This window comes from Sander lucioperca, chromosome 24 (assembly GCF_008315115.2).
Source record: "Sander lucioperca isolate FBNREF2018 chromosome 24, SLUC_FBN_1.2, whole genome shotgun sequence".
Taxonomy (NCBI): domain Eukaryota; kingdom Metazoa; phylum Chordata; class Actinopteri; order Perciformes; family Percidae; genus Sander; species Sander lucioperca.
The window spans coordinates 4,835,903-4,845,000 of NC_050196.1; the positions used below are offsets into that span (position 1 = coordinate 4,835,903).

General features: G+C 40.1%; 1 non-coding gene across 1 annotated transcript; it reads right to left on the reverse strand.

The window, feature by feature from the left end:
• Window positions 1–7,755: 7,755 nt before the first annotated feature.
• trnat-ugu lies at window positions 7,756–7,828 on the reverse strand. The gene has a single exon. It is a non-coding gene; the product is annotated as a tRNA-Thr (tRNA).
• Window positions 7,829–9,098: the final 1,270 nt, after the last annotated feature.

The following is a 9,098-nucleotide window of genomic DNA, read 5'->3' on the forward strand; positions in this document are numbered from 1 at the left end:
GTATGTAATTAATTAGATTACATTTTTTAATCGATTGACAGCCCTAGTATTTATATGATGGGGCCATTTACATATAATAACAGCAATATGGCCTGCGCTTTTCTAGCATCATTGAAATGTTATATCCAGACGTTTGACCATTGCATAAAGCCACAAGACTTTACTGACAACAGTTAACAATAGTACTGTAAAAAGAAGGCATATACCGTCAGGTCCATAAATATTGGGACATCGACACAATTCTAATCTTTTTGGCTCTATACACCACTACAATGGATTTGAAATGAAACGAACAAGATGTGCTTTAACTGCAGACTTTCAGCTTTAATTTGAGGGTATTTACATCCAAATCAGGTGAACGGTGTAGGAATTACAACAGTTTGTATATGTGCCTCCCACTTTTTAAGGGACCAAAAGTAATGGGACAGATTAACAATCATAAATCAAACTTTCACTTTTTAATACTTGGTTGCAAATCCTTTGCAGTCAATTCAGCCTGAAGTCTGGAACGCATAGACATCACCAGACGCTGGGTTTCATCCCTGGTGATGCTCTGCCAGGCCTCTACTGCAACTGTCTTCAGTTCCTGCTTGTTCTTGGGGCATTTTCCCTTCAATTTTGTCTTCAGCAAGTGAAATGCATGCTCAATCGGATTCAGGTCAGGTGATTGACTTGGCCATTGCATAACATTCCACTTCTTTCCCTTAAAAAACTCTTTGGTTGCTTTCGCAGTATGCTTTGGGTCATTGTCCATCTGCACTGTGAAGCGCCGTCCAATGAGTTCTGAAGCATTTGGCTGAATATGAGCAGATAATATTGCCCGAAACACTTCAGAATTCATCCTGCTGCTTTTGTCAGCAGTCACATCATCAATAAATACAAGAGAACCAGTTCCATTGGCAGCCACACATGCCCACGCCATGAAACTACCACCACCATGCTTCACTGATGAGGTGGTATGCTTTGGATCATGAGCAGTTCCTTTCCTTCTCCATACTCTTCTCTTCCCATCACTCTGGTACAAGTTGATCTTGGTCTCATCTGTCCATAGGATGTTGTTCCAGAACTGTGAAGGCTTTTTTAGATGTTGTTTGGCAAACTCTAATCTTGCCTTCCTGCTTTTGAGGCTCACCAATGGTTTACATCTTGTGGTGAACCCTCTGTATTCACTCTGGTGAAGTCTTCTCTTGATTGTTGACTTTGACACACATACACCTACCTCCTGGAGAGTGTTCTTGATCTGGCCAACTGTTGTGAAGGGTGTTTTCTTCACCAGGGAAAGAATTCTTCGGTCATCCACCACAGTTGTTTTCCGTGGTCTTGCGGGTCTTTTGGTGTTGCTGAGCTCACCGGTGCGTTCTTTCTTTTTAAGAATGTTCCAAACAGTTGATTTAGCCACACCTAATGTTTTTGCTATCTCTCTGATGGGTTTGTTTTGTTTTTTCAGCCTAATGATGGCTTGCTTCACTGATAGTGACAGCTCTTTGGATCTCATGTTGAGAGTTGAGAGCAACAGATTCCAAATGCAAATAGCACACTTGAAATGAACTCTGGACCTTTTATCTGCTCCTTGTAAATGGGATAATGAGGGAATGACACACACCTGGCCATGGAACAGCTGAGCAGCCAATTGTCCCATTACTTTTGGTCCCTTAAAAAGTGGGAGGCACATATACAAACTGTTGTAATTCCTACACCGTTCACCTGATTTGGATGTAAATACCCTCAAATTAAAGCTGAAAGTCTGCAGTTAAAGCACATCTTGTTCGTTTCATTTCAAATCCATTATGGTGGTGTATAGAGCCAAAAAGATTAGAATTGTGTCGATGTCCCAATATTTATGGACCTGACTGTATATATAGACAAAAGCCTACCATTCCCGTCTCTCCTTCACCTGTTAGCCGACCTGACGTCCCTCCCTCTCCCGGCTCCTGATTGCTGCCAAGCTGATTCACCTGCTCCCAGCCGCACACCTGCAACCCATCCACTAATCAATGCTGCACCATAGCAACCACTCGCTGCTGGCCACATCCTTGGCTGTTTCTCAATCTCAAGAATGCAAAGAACAGACTTGTGTTCTTGGGGAGGACGTTCTTGCTGGTTGTTCTTGGAAGAATGGACTCGCAAGTTAATAAGCACAGAAAACACTGTTAACAGTTTGAGACGATGGGTTCTTGTTGGTTTTGCGCAGCACCCCCAGCACTGCCTGCAGCACTTCAAAATAACAGCTAGAAATAAAAACCACAGCAATATAATCACTTTGTATTTAAACAAGCTCCGGACAAGAAAACTTCATAACGTCACAACTATTGCAATAATATTCAAAAATAAAACTTATTGAGCTTTCATTTTTTTTGTTCATGGTTTAGCTCAAACTGTGATGGTTATGGACATTTCAGTTGCCTGTTTTGGACATTTGTTACCTGTTTGTACATTTCTGTTGCCTTGTTTGTAAATTTTTGTGTGTATATTTCTGTTTAGTTATCTCCCTGTTTTTTTCTGTTGGTTCTGTTCCCTGTCTTGTAAATGTATTTTGTGTATTGTGTCGTGTATATTTTGTTGTGTATTTTTCGGTTTTGCATTTCCCTGTGTATGTTCTGCTTCCTGTTTTATTTTGATAGTCTGTTTTCTGTCTTGTCTAGTTTTACTTTCTTTGTTTTCCCTCCTATGTTGATTGTCCTGCCCCACCCTGATGTGTTTCACCTGCTGTATCACCTGTCCCTCATTTGTTGATTACCTCATGTATTTTACCCCTGTGTTCCCTTTGTCTCTTGTTAGATCATTTTGTATCCGTTTGTGTCCGTGCCCTGCCAACCTGCGTGTGTTAGTTTGTGAGTTTCTGTGTCAGCTCTCGTCTGTTTCTGTTTGTTCCTGGTTTTTACTCCCTGGTTTTTGTCTTCATTTTTGGAATTGGTTTTTGCCTGCCGGTACTCCCAGGACTCCCTTGGTTTATTTTTTGTGTTTCTCAAATAAATCCTCAACGCCAACTTTTTTCTGCCTGCCTGCCTCTCTCTGCGTTTGGGTCCTTTAATCCCCTACATGTAACACAAACACCCCTTACTTATTCAAAAGAGTGGAATGCGTTTCCTACTATTATTCGTGTATTATTTAAGTCAGTTTAAATTAAAAAAAAAAGTAGGCCTATGTACTGGCGTGTCCTAGGTGTCCCTAGTGTTATGTGGAATTATCATTTCTATATTATTGTAGTGCACTGTATATGCCCAGGGACAACTGATGGAAATTAGCAATTCAAATTATAAAGGTTGCTGTCTCCCCTTTAGTCTACATAACATGCCATAGCATGTTACCACTTTATGTACAACTGTTCATTCATCATACAGACTGAAACTCAGAAAACAAATACACCAAAAAAAGTATCAACTAAATACTAAATCTAATGTATAGCCTATGTCATAATTTAAACAAGTCTCCTGATGAGAAACGGGTATCTCTCCCTCCCCCGCCTCTGCCTGCTGCGCTGTGGCCGTGTGTGTGTGTGTGTGTGTGTGCGCGCGCTTGTGGAGCTTAACTCCGAAAAGGCAGTTAACCACAGGTTCCCGTTAATCTTATGATGGACATGTGTTGTGATATTTAAACAAACGATCCGTCAACGGCAAAATAAAAGCCTCTTATTTCTGAGACCTGTCTGAAAGACCTGCAGCTTACAGCGGGGTCTCTGAGCGTGCCTGTCCGAGCGATGAGCTAGTGGCCCAGTCAGGCACTGGCTGGCTGTCCCGTCACTTTACGGAGCTTCTCAAGTCCGAAAACTTTAAAGCAAATTGTCAATTCAGCAAGGATTTTCGCAAGACTGCCTATATTCAAAATCTAAACAGTTCATTTCTCGCCTAAAATGTTCTCAGAAGTGAATTTAGTGATGAATAAGATGGCAAAAATTGTTAAAATTGTCCCTTTGTTGGTCCGTCTATGTACCGGAAACCCGACCCTCGTTGAATGCCGAAATGAATGTTGGGATACGGTGCTACCAACCAATGCATCCTCGGTAAAATGGGCGTGTCGAGAACATTTCCGGGAATCTTAACTTTTCTTGGTGTAATGCGAACTTGTGTATTGGGACAGTACTTTGGCAACACGAGATGACGTTTCACAGGGACACAAGAACACACGTCAATAGAAGAACACCAATTGAGAAACGCCATTTCTCTGTGTGTCTGTGTTGTTGCCGTGGTGATTACCATTCTGTCCCGGCTCCTGATTGACGTAGGTATTTCTGTCTAGTTTCAGCCAATGTGCACAGTTATGCGATATGCCTTATACTTTTGGTTCGATGAGCTTCCAAATGACAACAGTTCCAAATTTTCCTCCATTTGCTGCCATGTTAAACGTCCTCCACATTTCCCAGCGAAACGCAGAGCGAACCACATTTAAATCGCTGATATGCCCACAGTTTTAAGTCTATCCACATAAACTTTATACCGACACGTTCACAAAGGCCGTGTGTCTCTAACGGTGACGTCGTTGTTTTGATAGCATGTACTGTTGTGGATTTATTAAGGCTTGTTTGAAGGGTTCTCTCACACTGTCTCTCACTCATTAGCATTAGCAGGTGTGGTGATCAATGATCAAAGACAGGCTTTATAAGTGCTGAAGGAACCCCAGTCATCTATACAGATGATACTGTAGTGGATATGGCGCATGCCTTTGGTATGGGAGATTTGGGTTCGAATCCCACTGTGATACATCAATCAATGTGTCTCTGATCAATATGTTACTTCACTTTTTCAACAATTCTCACTACTTCAACTTATTCTTACGGATTTAAGCTATTCAACCAGTTTAGCTTTAGCAATTCAGCTATTCATGTTTTATTTTGGCTCTCTGTAACTTCTGCATACGTTCAGCTATTAAAACCATTCAACTTGTAAACTGTTCAGCTCTTTCAGCTAATGATAGGACTTCAACTTTTTTCTACTATTTATACTTTTTTAAATATTAAGAAATTTTCAGGTAATTCATTTCAACTTTCATCTTTGACATCTTTGGCAATGCATTTGGGCTTTTAGATTTTCCATACAATTTGTTTCATATTTCTGCATATGTGAGTCATTATCAGTTAGAAAATATACTCAGACCTCACAATGTTCTACATATTTTGTCATTTTTCAACTTTTAAAGCCAACAATTCAGTTTAGCGTCAACTTTTAACTTTTTAATGAAATTCATACTTATTAAAACGATTTCCACTTTTTCAACTACTGTCACTACTTCAACTTCTTCTTACGGATTTAAGCTATTCATCCAGTTTAGTAGTTTTGTGGGAATGCTGTTCAACAGCTCTTTCAGCTAATGATGGGACTTCTTCAACTTTTTTTCTACTATTTATACTTTTTAAAATATTAAGCTTTTTAACACTTTTTTTTAACATTGAAGTCAATGAGAGCATGCTTCAAATCCTTAAAATCTTCTTCCACTCCCAAAATTTTCAGCTCCTTCATACGTTCACCTACAGACGCCAAACAAACTTTAAAATGTTCACAAATTATTCAGCTATCCGGCTATGGCTTTTCAGTTTGATATCTTTTAGAGTTTTTGTGAAAAAGCTGTTTAAGTTTAGTGATCATTTCAGGATTTTTTTTTAAAAAAGAGCCTTAAAAAATTATCTTTGTCCCTTCTCTATAAATTGCTCTCACGCCCACAATATCTACTTGTCATACACAATTTATACATCAAAACGTAGGTATTTTTGTCTAGTTTCAGGCTATGTGCTCAGTTATGCGATATGACATACTTTTGGCTCGGTGAGTTTCCAAATGACAAGAGTTCCACATCTTCCTCCATTCGCTGCCCTGTTTAACATTCTCCACATTTCTGAGCAAAACGCAGCGCGAACCACTTTTTAAAATCGGTGACATGCCCACATTTTTAAGTTTATCAACATAAATTTTACATGAATACGTTCACAAAGGCCTTGGGGTGGTCACAATTACATCATTTCACTGATACCCCTTACTGTTTTAGCAGTCTGAGGCTTTATTTGAGAGCTTGCTCTGTGTCTTTGAATAGCTCCAGTGTGGCACAGCTGACAGTTTCAGCAGGTGACACGGTCCTTAACCTGATTAGTCTACATCTTTTGCGTTCCACTTCTGTCTGTCTGTCTCTGTCTGTCTGTTTGTTTCTCTCTGTCTCTGTCTGTCTGTCTCTCTCTCTCTCTGTCTGTTTCTCTGTCTCTGTTGCCTATCTCTGTCTGTCTGTCTGTCTGTTTCCCTGTCTCTGTATCTCTCTGTCTGTCTCTCTGTCTGTCAGTCTGTCTGTTTCTTCCTGTCTGTCACTGTCTGTCTGTTTCTCCCTGTCTCTGTATCTCTACCTCCTTCTCTGTCTCTGTCTCCCTCCCTCTTGTCTGTCTATCCCTCCCTCCTTCTGTCTCTCTCTCTCCCTCCCTCTTCTGTCTCTCTCTCTCTCTCTCTTCCTCCCTCCTTCTGTCTCTGTCTCTCTCTCTCTCTCCCTCCTCTTTCTATCTCTCTCTCTCTTTCCCTCCCTCTTCTGTCTCCCTCCCTCCCTCCTGTTTCTCTCTCTCTCTCTCCCTCCCTCTTCTCTCTCTCTCTTCCTCCCTCCTTCTGTCTCTCTCTCTGTCTCTCTATCTCTCTTTCATCTCTATTTCTCATAGCATTTGTAAGTCTTCCAGACTTAAAGGACAATTTTGGCGCAAAACAAACCTAGGGGTTATTAACTGTTGTGTACCTACTCTGTCGCTCTCTGGGACATGTTTTCATGCTAATTGAATGAGTTTGGAGCTTTAACGAGGCTACCGCGGACCGCTGGTTAGCTTACAATGCTAGTATGTAGGGCATGGGGACACTCAAATTAAATCGCTATTTAATACCACTAAAAAGGCTCGAAACATCACCACACTTTAACGTTAGCATAATTAGGGTCCCTAAATGTGAACCGAAGCATTGACAACGTTGTAAATGGAATTCCCATACTGTCTATGGAGATTCCACGTTGCACGGCGTTCGACTAGTCATGACTGGTTTTCAAGATGTCTACCGCAAGTAAACATGAACGCGACTGTCTTTATAATCTATCTTTTTAATAAACTATCTGCACACTTACAATGTTGTCAATACTTCGGTTTGAGCACTTTTCAAAATCAACGCCTTAAAGTGCTTTACAAAACAGCAAAATAACACATGACATGACTGAGCAGTCATAAAAACATCAGGATTAAAAAATAAAGACTATTAGGTGTATAAAACCCTGCACAATGTAAGGAAGTGTAGTAAAAACAATTTAAAAGAAAAATAGACTTTATCTTCAAATGAAGTCTATCTTCAAATGGATAGAATTTATAAACTCCAGCCTGAATAAAACCAGACATTTTATCAAGTTGGCTGTAAAAGTTTTAAACTTGGTCGAGAGTTTTTTGAATGACAGAAATCTGTTCAGATGAGAGCTTGAGTGCAACATGTAACGTTATGGTACAAAAAAGCCTGTTTATTAGCATGCTAACACTTTTAAAAACATACAATGATCCTTAAACTAAATTAACTAAATGTAACTTTGGACTGGACTAATTTGATTAAACAGGAGTTACGAGGAGACATGCTGTGTGTACAGTGTTGACATTTATAATAAAATGTTACTTTCTGTATGGATCATACATTGGTTTTGAACTTAAATTGATAATAGCCTAATGTTACATATAACCTTTTGGATATGGGAAATCAGGTATTAAGGTTGTTGCCCTTATTGAAAATAAAGAGACAAATGCTGTGTTAAAATAATCAACTGATAATCAGGCACTGCTGGGATTTGAACCCAAGATCTCCTGTTTACAAGACAGGCGCTTTAACCACTAAGCTACAGCGCCTCCTACAGACTGATCCCTCTTGCGAGAATACAATGAGCGAACAGGGATGTGAACAGTACAAGATGTGAAACAATTCAAACTCTGATTTGGAAATGTCTTTTGAGAAGGGAAATGGATTGAATAGATTTGTTTACGATATTAGTGAGAAACTCTGAATGCAAATGTAACAGGTGATGTAGACAGTGATATGTATTTCAACAAAATATCCTCTTATTTCCATTAAATCTTTTATTTTGGGGATTTTACCGCCTGCCTGTGAGTTTTTTGAGTGTGACTGTGTGTGTGGAAGTGGTCAGCGCGATGAGGAAGGTACGTGCGTGCAAGCTCAGAGCTGTTACTGATATGATAGGAGGTAGGTTATTGATTAGAAAAGCTCCGTTGAAAAAAGAAATTAACTGTAATTTGAACTAATGTATTTTGTTATATGTCATGTCCGATCTACCTGTTTGATTTATACTGTACAGTGATTTGAATTCAAAAAGAAAAGGTTATCAATTAGTTCTGTGAATAGACGTCTAACGCTAGCAAGCAAAGATGGTTGCTAAGGCCGTTGCTAAGTCCGCTGCTAAGCAAGCCTGTCAGTAGAAGAGAGTGACGTTAAAAGAAAACTGGGGGAAAATTGGGGCTGAACATGGCCGAGGTGTTCACCAGGACCCTGTGACATCACTGTTGGGTGTGGATTAAGGTGCATGTGAGGTGAAATAAACTTAAACGGCCAAGACACTCAAGGGACCGACTGCCTGACTTGAGCGTCCTCCAGGCTCTTCCTCACAGAATGGATGAGAGGTAATAATGAATTTACTAGTTTTAATCAAAACAGCATAATTAAGCCAAATGAACATAAATGGTTGATAAACTAGACGTATATTATAGCCTATACTTGCATTGCTTGCATAGCATAATGTGTAGCATGGGGACCGTGTTTCATGTTATCATAATTCCATATGAAGCTGCTGCTCATGAAGCTCACTCTGATCGATACCGTGGTCTATTTAAGAAAGCCGTGAACGTGAACTTCTCCCAACTATGTACACCTGGCTTGACATAGCTTCACCGCATCCTCAACGTGCAACCGATTAAGTTACAATGAGATCACACTAAGTCAAGCTGTGCTTTTTCAGTTATCCTGGATTTCTTCATTCTACTTTTGTGCAACAGGACCCAGGCTAGCTGCACAGAATTAATCTCCATCGTAACTGAGTCTGCCTCTGCTTTTCAGTCAGGCCTAAACTGGGCGAGGATAACTGGGAAATCCCGGCTTAATCCCTCA